Here is a 12605-nt window from a genome sequence, read left to right on the forward strand (position 1 = left end):
AACACTAATGGGGCAAAAAGACCATTTTGCCCCTCCACCATAAAACCATGAAAAACATACTAAAGGGGTATTTTTGGGACATTCTAAATTCCCGGCCAAACCCGACATTCCCAATGTCTAAAACCCGTCCCCAAATACTAACATACTAAGTTGTGATTTCTACTGAGCCAAACGCCGAGTTCCAAAATACCGGACACCGGAAATGCGAAATATAAAAACTACTGATGACATAATCATGCATATCTGAATTCCATAATTAACAGTAATAAATTATTTAAATGGCTATAAATAATTTCATAATTAAACATAAACAGCTGCTAATTTCCAAATTAACTAAGCGGGCTTTACACTTTCAGCAAGAAGGAGTTTCAGCACTAAAGAATCAGAGAAAGATCTCCAGGTTCAGATCTTGATAATACTCTGCGACACAAAGGATACAAGGGTTAGAGATCTGAATGGAAGGAGTCATATTATTCCGCTGCACCCAATGTAAGGTTTACTAAACTTTATATGTGTTTATTTCATGGTTTTAGAAATTTCATATTTAGGGTGTTAATCAACATACTTGTGAGTAGATCTAAGATCCTCATAAAATAATTTCCAACACTATAATAATAGAATCTTAGCTTTCCTAACGGATCTAATGTTGGTTCCCTTTATGTGTTAATTCTAGAACTAGAAAGTTGGATGCAAATTTAGATGGGATCTAAATTATTCTTCCACTAGTGAATTAATGATACTAAAGGATAAAGAAGTAATTAGAATGGTAAAACAATAATTTGACTAAAACTAATTACGAACTGACACAAGGAGGGCCAATCAATAGAATTAATTATATCAATGAGTACTGCAATGAAACTAGTAAATATAATTCTGTAATTACTAAGAGTTTAATTCTATATTTATACTAGAGTAATCATACAATTAATAAACATGATTATTTGGTTGATGTGACTCGATAAATAATTTAGTTTATTGGATGTAACACCCTAACTAATTTAGGCATGTTAGCGTGATTTTTAACGTACGGTGCAACTCGTTCCTAATCAATGAGATTAACGAAAAACGTGCTTAATTAAAATTTTCTTATTTAATTAAAAACATAAAGTAATATATTTATAAAATCCCGGGATCCCATTAACAAAATACATTTACAAAAGTTTAATATTCATATACAAAAGTTTGTCGCCTAATGACTATACAACAAAAGCCCTTATGTCCCAAAGATCGTACGCTCCAAGCCTAACCGCCCCGACATGTACAATCTTCATCTGCTCGCTTTCACGCCTCCTCAGCCTTAGCCTTGCCCTTACCTACACATGGAAATAGCAATTGTGAGTCAACATACTCGGTAACAAAAGCATAAACAATAACACAACGATTACTCGAATTATCATCGGACGCCCATACCCCCAATCATAACCCTATCCCTGTGTCCCACATGGTGTTCCGTCTAGAATGTTTGTACGACAGTACTATTGACCATAATATCATCCTATACTCAATATGCTAGTCATAATCTAGGCGTACCGATGTAATACTGTCAAGTAGTACGGTACTATCGACCATAATATCAGCTTATACTCGGTACGCTAGTCATACTCTAAGCGTATCGATGTGATACTATCGGATAATATAAAAGCCAACATACATTTCTAATGTAATCTAAAAGGCTTAGCTAACATGCACACTATACATGTAACTACATATCTATATCATTATACTAATCTTACCTCGTTTCCTGAATTCAGGTGTGCCGGCCAACCTGAGTGGAACAACTGCTTAGCGAATTATAGGCCCCTAAATCATATCATTCACAACATAGATAAGTGACACGGTAAATCACTTTTCAGGGACTTAAACTTGAAACTAGAAGTGTTTCCCTATCGATAAATAACATGGTAATAATCTAAATATCGCAAAAATGGGAAAACCGAGGGTTCCCAAACCTTCCCCAACCGGTAGACCGGTTCCCCAACTAGAATTCTGATTCTGTGGGGTTTCCTGGGGACCAACCGGAGTTCTGGTTCCTACAAGTCCCACTCAACCTGTCGACTGGTTCAGTGTAGGAAAACTTCAAAATTTCAAATGTCACTCAAATTAACCCCAAATTACACCAAACCTTCTAGACCTGTTATTTACACTACAAATAACGTATCCAAAGCAACAAAACACTACAACATGCACATAAACAAAAATTACCATTAAAGAGCCAAACTTGAGTTTAAAAACTCAAAGCTTGCTCAAACCTACTAACAGCCACCAAAACTAGCTCAATTCAACATAATACAACATAACTAAACTCTAGAAAACACTATCAAACAACAACAGCCACTACAGAACTCAAAGACCCAATTCATGGAAAAATCCATAATTTAAAATTCAAGAAAACCAAAGAGGAAGTTGCTAGAGACTTTACCTTAGCTTTGATACTCTAAAATCTACTGGAAATTCACAAGAATTGTTGAGAAAAGCTAGAATCCTAGCTGGTTCCAAGAGGTGAGAGAGAGAGAGAGAGAGAGAGAGAGAGAGAGAGAGAGAGAGAGAGAAAATGTGATTTTTTGATAATTTTAGTATTTTGTTAAAAACATGAATTTAATAAAACGATTTTAATAAACTAATACCATCTAACAATTAGTATATTACTTCTACTAATGACCACTAAAGGACAAAATATAAACTTAGGCAAAATGACCATTTTACCCTTGCCCACACTTAAAACATAAAAATCACTTAGGGGTATTTTGGTCACTTCTAGATTTCCGACTATTCTCGACATTCCCATTATCTAACTATACTGCCGCGCTATACTAATAATTTTAGGATGTGATTTTAGTAGCCAAACACCGTATTTCAATGTTGCTGGGCACAAAACATGCAAAATTATGAAATTCCATATATGACATTCAAATTGCATTCTGAATTCAAATAAATCATCATAAATTACTAATTCAAGACTAATATGCAAGTTTAATAATTATACCCTAATTATCTGCTAATTTCCTAATTAAAGCTAAGCAGTCTTTACAATTATCCCTCCCCTTAAAAGAATTCCATCCTGGAAATCTAACCTGAACAACTCTGGATATTGAGATTTCATGTCCGATTCTAATTCCTAGGTGGCTTCCTCCACCTTGCTATTTCTCCAGATTACTTTGACCAAAGATATGGTCTTGTTCTGAAGGACCATATCCTTCCTGTCTAGGATCTGAACTGGTTGTTCTTCGTATGATAAGTCCAGTTGCAACTCAAGATTTTCATAACTTAGTACATGAGCAAGGTCTGAAACGTACTTCCTTAGCATAGAAACATGGAATACATTATGAATTGCTGAAAGAACTGGAGGCGAAGCTAAACGATATGCCACTTGTCCAACCTTCTCGAGAATTTCAAAAGGTCCTGTAAATATAGGGCATAACTTGCCTCTTTTCCCGAAATGCTTGATCCCCTTCATTGGAGACACTCGTAGGAACACATGATCCCCCACTTGAAACTCTACATTTCTGCGTTTTGGATCTGCATAACTCTTTTGCCTGCTCTGAGAGGCACTCATTCTAGCTTTAATCTTCTCGATTGCTTCATTAGTCTGTTGTACTGATTTTGGACCTAAGTATTTCTTCTCCCCTATCTCATCCCAATGAATGGGAGATCTACACTTTCTGCCATACAACAATTCATAGGGAGCCATCCCTATAGTACTCTGATAACTGTTATTAAATGAGAACTCTATCATTGGCAGATACTTACTCCAAGAGCCCTCGAAATCCATAACATAGGCTCGTAACATATCTTTCAGTACCTGAGTTGTCCTTTCGGACTGTCCATCAGTCTGAGGATGGAAAGCTATACTGAATTTCAGTTTGGTACCCATAGCCCGCTGTAAACTTTTCCAGAATTTAGAAGTAAACTTTGGATCTTTATTCGAAACTATAGACTTTGGTACACCATGTAATTTTACTATCTCTTTGACGTACAAATCAACATACTGATCCACTTTAAAGGTTGTCTTAACTAGTAGAAAATGTGCAGACGTCGTGAATCGATCTACCACAATCCAAATTGAATCAAATAATCCCGTGGTTCTAGGTAATCCAACCACAAAATCAATGGTGATGTCCTCCCACTTCCACTCAGGAAGTGACAAAGGCTGTAACAAACCTGCCGGTCTCTGATGTTCAGCCTTGATTTGTTGACAGGTTTGGCATCGCGATACGAATTCTACCACATTCTTCTTCATCCCGCTCCACCAGAAGTAAGGTTTAAGATCTTGGTACATCTTGGTGGTGTCAGGATGCAAGGAGTATGGTGTGGTATGAGGATCTTTAAGTATTTCATTTCTAAGTTCTGCACTATTTGGAACACAAACCCTGGTCTTAAATAATAGCATCCCACTTTCTGACACTGTAAAATATTTGGCTTGACCAGCTGATATCTCTTCTCTGGTCTTCACTAGTTCTAGATCAGTTAACTAAGTAGTTTTAATTCGTTCTAACAGATTAGATTGCAGCTCAAGTTATGAAGTTTTCCTACAACAAACTCGATGCTTGATCTGACCATGTCCTCTGCTAACTGAGGTGAAATTTGAATCATACTAGTTACCTGCCCAGGACCCTTCCTGCTCAAGTCATCGGCCACTACATTGGCTTTCCCAGGATGGTAAAGGATCTTACAGTCGTAATCCTTAACCAACTCTAACCAACGCCTCTCTCTCATTCAAGTCTTTCTGAGTAAAGAAATATTTGAGGCTCTTATGGTCAGTATAAATTTCACATCTCTCTCCGTAGAGATAATGCTGCCAAATCTTCAAAGTAAATACTACCGCAGCAAGTTCTAGATCATGAGTTGGGTATCGCTGCTCATACTCTTTCAACTGACGAGAGGCATAGGCAATAACCCGATCGGCCTGCATCAGTACACACCCCAGACCCTGTCTGGATGCGTCACAATAAACCACAAACTTCTCTTTATCAGAAGGTAGGGCTAACAGTGGAGCTGTGATTAATCTCTATTTTAACTCCTGAAAACTTGCTTCACATTTATCCGTACACAACAAATGTTGATTCTTTTTAGTAAGCTCGGTTAAGGGTGTTGAAATTTTAGAAAACCCTTCTATGAACCGACGATAATAACCAGCTAGACCCAAGAAACTTCTAACTTTTGTAATTGTTTTCGATCTTGGCCAATCCCTGACGGATTCTATCTTTCCCGGATCCACCTTGATCGCATCTTTGCTAACAATGTTCCCAAGGAAGGACACCTGAGATAGCCAAAATTTGCACTTCTTGAATTTGGCGTATAGCTTATGTTATCGAAGCCGTTGTAGAACCATATGAAGATTTTGCTCATGCTCCTCTTCTGATTGAGAGTACACAAGGATGTCATCAATAAATACAATAACACAAATATCTAGGAAATCCTTGAATACCCTATTCATCATGTCCATAAAAGTTGCGGGAGCATTGGTTAGTCCAAAAGACATAACCAAAAATTCATAATGCCCATACCTAGTACGAAAAGTCATCTTTGGAATGTCCTCTTCTCGGATTCTCAATTGATAATAGCCCGATTGGAGATCAATTTTTGAAAAGAGCACCTTCCCCTGAAGTTGATCGAAGAGATCGTCGATCATAGGTAAAGGATACATATTCTTGATTGTTAGCTTATTCAATTCCTGGTAGTCAATGCACATTCGCAAAGACCCATCTTTCTTCTTAACAAACAGTTCCAGAGCTCCCCAGGGTGAGACACTAGGCCGAGAAAACCCTATGTCAAGCAACCCCTAGAGTTGAACTTTTAGCTCTTTAAGTTTGTTAGGTTATATTTAGCCTATGTTTCGGGTCTGAAAAGTAAGCATTTTCTCGTCTATTGGTGTCTTTTGTAGCGGTTTTACCCTTGATTTTCCTTGTTACAGGTTTCGGAGGTATCAAAGTTCAAATTCAGTCAATTGATGAAAAGACGGGACAAATTGGTGAAAAAGCGAAAAAATCTGTGCTTCGAGTGTCAGTAGTCGCGACTACCAAGGACGCTGGTCGCGACCCTTTTCTATGGTCGCGACCATAGTCGTGACTTGGAGTTTTGGTAGAACCTCAGTATTTCGAGATTTGCCTGTAGTCGCGACCAGCCTTTAAGGTGGTCGCGACCAGGTACGGAAAATGCAGTTTTTGACCTAATTCAGATTTTTTTTCCAATTGGAGGCACACCTTTCATTCCTATATAAGGAACACGATTCAGAAGGTTAAACCAAGCAAAAATACACCTTAAAAGTTGATGAAAGTGGAGAGGAAGCTATCTTGAAGACTCGGAGCGATATCACCTTCTAGTTTCTTTCTTTTACCCTTATTTCTTTCTTTTATGTCTATTGTTGTTTCAGATTTAATCATGGATGTTTTTATTATTTTTATGAGCTAAATTTGCCATTAAGGGAGGATGATGAATGTTGTTTAAGTTTATGCCTAGTTAATAAATAATTGCCATTCCTCAATCTTGATTGCGAATACTATCTATATTTGTGTTTAATTCCATGTACAAGATTGATCACCTTTTACATGTTTAATGATCTCAATTCGAAATCTGAAAAGTGAGAATTGAGAATGCTAAAATTGGATAGTCTAGGTTTTGATGTGAAACGAAAGTATTTACATAGCCTTAGTGATAAAAAGATTATTGCTTAATGGTGATTTCATGTTGGTTTAATTAAGAAATTAATTAGAGAACATGAGATTTAGAACCTAAAAGATCAGAAAAGCGTTAGGTTAATTCATAATCTATCATTACACAAAATTATACTAACTTCTACTTTGGTATATTTTCTCTTGCTGAATTTCTAACCTTTCTCTTGCAAAATTGTTCTTATCTATTTCAGGTATTTTGATTGCATGCACCGCAAAGGGCAAGCAGTTGTGTTACCCGTTGACCCTGAAATCGAGAAAACTTGTAGGAGAAACCGAAGGAACAAGAGGCAAGAAAGAGTTTCAGCAACTGCTGAAACATCAGAAATCATGGCTGCTAATGTGAATGCTAATGCTGCAAATAACGGTAATAATGGAGGTGCCATTGAAGATCAAGCTAATGGCCGTAGCTTGAGAGATTACATTCTCCCTACTCTTACGGGAGTGCAGTCATGTATCAGGCCACCAGCAGTGGATGCTAATAACTTTGAGATCAAGCCTGCCACACTTCAAATGTTGCAATCCTCAGTTCAGTTTGGTGGCCTCCCTTCTGAAGATCCTAATCTGCATCTCTCGAACTTCATGGAACTTTGTGAGACTTTTAAAGTTAATGGAGTTAGTGATGATGCCATTCGTTTGAGACTGTTTCCATTCTCGCTCAGAGAACGAGCCAATAGCTGGTTGAATTCCCTGTCACCCAACTCTATTGCCACCTGGAATGATTTGGCAACGAAATTTTTGTCAAAGTTTTTTCCTCCAGCAAAGTTTGCAAAGCTACGAGGAGAAATCAACAACTTCTATCAACAAGATAATGAATCTCTCCATGAGTCTTGGGAGAGGTTTAAGGATCTGATCAGAAAGTACCCTCATCATGGTATAGAGAAGTGGATGCTGGTTCACAACTTTTACAATGGGTTGGTTGGTAACAATAGAACTCTTATAGATGCAGCAGCTGGTGGAGCATTTATGAGATAGAGTGCAAATGAGGCTTATGATCTGTTGGAGGAGATGGCTCTAAACAATCAGCAGTGGCCAACTGAAAGGAGTCAAACTAAGAAGGTAGCTGGTGTGCTAGAGGTTGATGCCATTACAAAGCTGACAGCTCAGGTTGAGGCCCTAACAAAGCTGATCGCAGGGCAAGCCAAACAAGCTCAAGTGGTTTGTGAGATATGTGGAGGTCCCCATCACTTTTCTGAGTGTCAAGCAGATGTGGATGATTTGCCAATGGATGAAGCAAAAGCCATTGGAAATTATTCTCAGAACAACAATAACAACTATGGGTTCAACCAAGGAGGTAACTGAAGGAACAGTGGGTTCTATCAGCAACAAAATCAGAACCAACAGTATACTCAGCAACAAGCCTCTGGTGGAAATTCTAGTTTGCAAACAGATTTATTGTTACAATTCATGACTGAAACTAGATCTTCCATTAAAGACTTGCAGACTCAAATGGGGCAACTTGCAACTAAGGTAGCAACCCGTCCTCAAGGAAATTTGCCTAGCACAACTGAAGTTAATCCCAAAGAAAACTGCAAGGCAATTACCCTGAGGAGCGGTAAGAAATATGATGGGCCTGAATTGACATAACCAGTAGATGAGGAGATTAAAGTTCAACCAGTGCCAATCCCAACTTCAACAGTAGAGAAGGGTACTGATAGCCCTGCACCACCACAACAGTCTCCACCAATCAGTATTGATCATCATGTGAAGATACCTTATCATCATAGACTTCGAAAGACCAATCTAGACAAGCATTTAACAAAATTTCTAGAGGTCATCAAAAGACTACACATCAAAATTCCTTTTGCTGAAGCCTTGGAACAAATGCCCCGTTATGTGAAGTTCATGAAGGAGATATTGTCTAAGAAGAGAAAAATGGAGGACTATGAAATAGTGGCATTAACTGAGGAGTGTACCGCCATTTTTCAAAAGAAACTACCGCCCAAGCTTAAAGATCCGGGTAGTTTAAATATTCCATGCTCTATAGGGGGTTCAGTGGAAACTAAAGCTCTATGTGATCTGGGAGCAAGCATTAATCTAATGCCATTGTCTGTCTTCAAAAGGTTAGGATTGGGAAAAGCAAAGGCTACAACAGTGACTTTACAACTGGCAGATCGTTCTTTGACTCATCCTCGTGGGATAATTGAAGATGTACTGGTGAAGGTTGGTAAGTTTATCTTCCCTGCTGATTTCCTAATTCTTGATATGGAGGAAGATTCAACTATTCCCATTATTTTGGGAAGACCATTCTTAGCCACGGGGCGAGCATTAATAGATGTTCAAAAGGGGGAGTTAAAGTTGCGAATGCAAGATGAGGAGGTCAGTTTTAATGTTTTTGCCCCAACCGACATTCCTACTTGTTGCAAGATTGAGATGGTGAAGGGTTCTTTTGTTAAAGCTGATAAGAAGAAAGCAAAGCCTAAACAGCGACGTCGAACGATTCAGCGGCGTTGGAAAATATTGATGTGTGGTAATTCTGAAAGTGAACTTACTCTTATGCAAAACTATGAAATTAGCAACATTGGAGGTCAATTTTCTTCATTTGGTACAAGGACCCTATTGGATGCAAGAGGTGGACTTGATCCAATTTGAAGCAGTGTTGAGGTCAAACCCTTTCTGAGAGGGTCTCCGGTAAGTCTCTTCTCTCTGCATTTCATTTTATACATTGGGGACAATGTCATCTTTAGTTTGGGGGGAGAGATTTAAAAATTTTATTTTCTGCATTTTAATTTTCTGTTTTAGTTTTTTTGTTTTAGTTAAGGAATGGCAATAAGTTAGAAGATAGTTGTATACTGCTGATTAGTGTAATGTGATCTGAAATTGTAAAATAACTGTGTGCTTGATTCTGTTAACTCTTTGGATTAGTTTGGATGCTTAGAAACCTGTGTATAATTGAAACTACTCAATCTGTGAAAATTGTTATAATTGTTTTTACTATGGTTTGTGGTAAGATTGACAGGATAGCTTAGAACTTGCATGTTTATTCTTTTGAGATGAAATTCTTGATAGTGTTCAATTGGAATATGATTAGGCATTTGTTGGATAGTTTGAGCCTTTCAAGCCTACCATAAGAATGTTTATCCCCAGTTAACCCTATAAAGCCTAAACCCGTTATGTTTTTCACCCACTGACCCGAAAAATTGTAACCATACTATTAATTTTTCTTCGCCATTTTACCCATGATATCCTAAGCTACATAATTAGTTTGGGGGAGAAGAAATATTTAGTGTGAGAAAACAGTTAGAGGGAGAAAAACTTGTAAGATTGAGAAAAGAAAAAATGTGCAATTCAATGTCACTGTGAAAAAAAAAGAGAAGAAAAAAACACAATGAAAAGTAAGATGTGTTTGAAGAAAAAAATTTCAGTGATGTTGGGGAAAAATAATAAAGATATCTATTCTCAATCTTGGTAAATGTGGGGACACTACAGGGTTTTGAAAAAGAAAAGTAAGAAGCTTTTGGGTTCTGTTTGTGTGCTTATGATATCTTGAGCCAAAACTATCTTTTGTCGATTTCTGAATATCTGAGCCATAATGCCTAAACCTCGAAAAGACCTAATGATTCCAGAAGATATTGTCAACATTAGTGGAGAAAGGTAAGCATGCAAGCTTATGAGTTATCGGGCTGTGGAATAGTTGGTAAGAGTAAAACTTTTATAACAATGTTTCACGTGTAAATAAATTTTGTGGTTGTACATAGTGTTATGAATTGAGCATCTGAATTAATTGTTAGAGTTAGTAGGATCGAAATTCTAGTTTATGCAAGGAAGACAGCAGAGCATGAGTCAGCAGTGTAGTGATTAACTGATAGCGTAGTTAGTTTTTTTTATCTTACTCGAGGGCGAGTAAGAATCTAGTTTGGGGGAATTTTGTTAAGTTATATTTAGCCTATGTTTCGGGTCGGAAAAGTAAGCATTTTCTCGTCTATTGGTGTCTTTTGGAGCGGTTTTATGCTGATTTTCCTTGTTTTAGGTTCCCGGGGTATCAAAGTTCAAATCAGTCAATTGATGAAAAGACGGGACAAATTGGTGAAAAACCAGAAAAATCTGTGCTTCGAGTGTCAGTAGTCACGACTACCAAGGACTCTGGTCGCGACCCTTTTCTATGGTCGCGACCATGGTCGCGACTTGGAGTTTTGGCAGAACCTCAGTATTTCGAGATTTTCCTGTAGTCGCGACCAGCCTTTAAGTTGGTCGCGACCAGGTACGGAAAACGCAGTTTTTGACCTAATTCAGATTTTTTTTTCCAATTGGAGGCACACCTTTCATTCCTATATAAGGAACACGATTCAGAAGGTCAAACCAAGCGAAAATAGACCTGAAAAGTGGATGAAAGTGGAGAGGAAGCTATCTTGAAGACTCGGAGCGATATCACCTTCTAGTTTCTTTCTTTTACCCTTATTTCTTTCTTTTATGTCTATTGTTGTTTCAGATTTAATCATGGATGATTTTATTATTTTTATGAGCTAAATTTCCCATTAAGGGAGGATGATGAATGTTGTTTAAGTTTATGCCTAGTTAATAAATAATTGCCATTCCTCAATCTTGATTGCGAATACTATCTATATTTGTGTTTAATTCCATGTGCAAGATTGATCACCTTTTACATGTTTAATGATCTCAATTCGAAATCTGAAAAGTAAGAATTGAGAATGCTAAAATTGGATAGTCTAGGTTTTGATGTGAAACGAAAGTATTTACATAGCCTTAGTGATAAAAAGATTATTGCTTAATGGTGATTTCATGTTGGTTTAATTAAGAAGTTAATTAGAGAACATGAGATTTAGAACCTAAAAGATCTGAAAAGAGTTAGGTTAATTCATAATGTGTCATTCACATCGAATAAGGATAGCAATTAGGTATTAACATTGGTAACTTAACAACAGGATTCACCTCCCTAATCTCTCATCTTAATTAATCTTCATTTATTCTTTTAATTTTCTGAATTGTTTTATTTAATTTGCAAGAAGTATTGTTTTACCAGATAGAATCATAAGTATAATTTAGTAGTACTTAGTCCAATTCTTTGTGGTTCGACCTCACTTGCGTGAGCTACTACTTGACTGCGTATACTTGCGTAGTGATCATAATTTTCGTAACAAAGTTCTACTAGAGCCATTCTGTAAGGGGCCTTAGAAAACGGTTCTGCTCCAGGTGCCAAATCAATGACAAAATCAATTTTTCTCTGCGCTGGTAAACCCAAAAGTTCATTAGGAAAAACATCTAAGAATTCTCAAACAACCTTGATGTCCTCTGGCTGAACAAACTCAGGCCGAGTGGTATCCAATACCACGACCAGAAACCCTAGACATCCATCTCATAACAATTCCCTGGCTGTTAATACTGAAATTACTAGGATCCGAGATCCCTGAACTGATCCAACAAAAGCAAACGGTTTTTCTCCTTCTGGTTGGAAGATTACCATCTTCCTCTTACAATCAATACTGGTTGAGTACTTGGATAAGAAATCTATTCCCAGTATAATTTTGAAATTCGCTAAATCCATTTCTATTATGTCAGCACTCAACTCCATATCCTCAATTCTGATCGGCATAGACATAATCCACCTTTTGGAGATAACTAATTCTCCACCAGGCAGTAGGGTTCCAAAACCCTGATTCATACATATCGTACGGTCTACCCAATTTACTAAAAATTATGGTTCCCACATAAGAGTGACTGGCTCCAGAGTCAAATAACACAGAGAAGTAAGATTTGTTGACCGGGAGCTGACCTGTTACCACTGAGGGGCTAGCTTCTGCATCAGCCTGAGTTATCGCGAACACCCTTGCTGGAGCGGGATTCGCGGCAGTCTTCTGTGCTTCAGTCTTGAGTTGGGGACAATCCCTCTTATAATGCCCAACATACCACACTGAAAGCACCCCTACCCTTTACAGTCCCCTAGATGATGCTTCTTACAGCTGGGACACTCTTGGTAAG

The 12605-nt window shown here is 37.7% G+C and overlaps 1 non-coding gene across 1 annotated transcript; it reads right to left on the reverse strand.

The window, feature by feature from the left end:
• Nucleotides 1-7439: 7439 nt before the first annotated feature.
• Nucleotides 7440-7546, reverse strand: LOC115698395 (small nucleolar RNA R71). The gene has a single exon (XR_004008144.1). It is a non-coding gene; the product is annotated as a small nucleolar RNA R71 (small nucleolar RNA).
• Nucleotides 7547-12605: the final 5059 nt, after the last annotated feature.

Source organism: Cannabis sativa, chromosome 7, assembly GCF_029168945.1.
Source record: "Cannabis sativa cultivar Pink pepper isolate KNU-18-1 chromosome 7, ASM2916894v1, whole genome shotgun sequence".
NCBI classification, from domain to species: domain Eukaryota; kingdom Viridiplantae; phylum Streptophyta; class Magnoliopsida; order Rosales; family Cannabaceae; genus Cannabis; species Cannabis sativa.